The sequence below is a fragment of the Procambarus clarkii genome, unplaced genomic scaffold, assembly GCF_040958095.1.
Source record: "Procambarus clarkii isolate CNS0578487 unplaced genomic scaffold, FALCON_Pclarkii_2.0 HiC_scaffold_116, whole genome shotgun sequence".
Lineage (NCBI taxonomy): Eukaryota > Metazoa > Arthropoda > Malacostraca > Decapoda > Cambaridae > Procambarus > Procambarus clarkii.
Window position 1 is genome coordinate 188,905 of NW_027189149.1, and position 1,489 is coordinate 190,393.

Sequence of the window (1,489 nt, forward strand, 5' to 3'; positions counted from 1 at the left end):
GAACGGCCCTCTTCTCTGCTACGGCCAGCTTGAATGATCCACTAGCTCCACTTCCCTTGGTCTGAACAAGAATGCCGTCAGCCACTGCTTTCTTGAGAAATCTTCGGATGTAAATGGCGATCTTGGCAGCCTCGACTTTGTTGTTGGCAACAACGTACTTCTTGATTGCTTGTAGAGACGAGCCCTTACGGTCTTTGAGTGCTGCGACCGCGGCTAGAACCATTTGACTAGTTTTCGGGTGAGCAACCTGGACGCGAGGTTTCCTGGTGGTGGCCACCACAGCAGCAGCAGCCGCAGCCTTCTTGGTAGGCTTTGCTTCTACCATGATGATGATGAGATAACCAAGGTGATGAGAGACGCTCAGACAGTCACGGGGGAATGATGCTGCCGCCGCTTGAGCCGAACCTATTTATGTGCCGGCACGGTACAGAAGCTGCAACCTGGCAACTCGTCCACCAATCACGACGGTTGGTTTTACGGCTCCGAAACCTGGATCCCATATCTTCTCTAAAATAGAAGCATTTGTTCATGTTCTTTGTAAAAGTATCATAAAGCAGGACAGATGAGACAAATATCATAAAAACTGAAGAGCAGATGAGCACACACATGTATGTATTACAAAAGAAAATCCACAAATTCATTAGAAATTGGCAGGGTAGGCTGAGGAAGTAGGTAGATGTAAAATGTCTGTAAATGGCGAAAGAACATAAACCCAAGACTGAATAAACGATGTTAAATATCCATGCCAAGGAGACAAAAATATGTTAGGATACAATTACCATTAAGACACCACAAGAAGGTCCGTATCCTGCCGTGATGACTAAAAAGAGTTGGTTATTAGCCACAATGTGTAGGCAGTCTCATGCCAACGGCCATACCACGTTGAGAACACCGCTTCTCGTCCGATCAGCGAAGTTAAGCAACGTTGGGTTTGGTTAGTACTTGGATGGGTGACCGCCTGGGAACACCAAATGCTGTTGGCAATAATGTTTTTTGTTTTGTTTTGTTTTGTTTCGTTTGTTTTTGTTTGAATGGCTGGCTGGCTGGCTGGCTGGCTCCACGGGAAATTCACGGAGTTGTGTGGAATAAGGCCTGGTAAAATGAATTAATATGTATGTCATGTTTAAAACAAACTCGCTTAATATAGTGTGTGAGGCTTTATACAAAAACAAACAACCAAAACAAAACATGTTGTATATATATATATATATATATATATATATATATATATATATATATATATATATATATATATATATATATATATATATATATAGCTTAATCCGGGTTTGAACTCGCAACTCCAAGAATACGCATCACTTATATACACTTTACCACTGGACCACTGCAGGACACTTGATGCTGAGGTATCAATTTAATGACGTAAATGCCATTTCCACAAATAAATGATAATTTAAAAGTATTTGTATGTACAAATCTTTTCTGTTTAAAAGGCTACAATATCAGTTACTGATATAATTTGTGTTAA

The 1,489-nt window shown here is 40.8% G+C and overlaps 1 non-coding gene across 1 annotated transcript; it reads left to right on the plus strand.

Moving 5' to 3' along the window:
• The first annotated feature begins 864 nt into the window (after positions 1-864).
• LOC138360749 (5S ribosomal RNA) lies at positions 865-983 on the plus strand. The gene has a single exon (XR_011226615.1). It is a non-coding gene; the product is annotated as a 5S ribosomal RNA (ribosomal RNA).
• Positions 984-1,489: the final 506 nt, after the last annotated feature.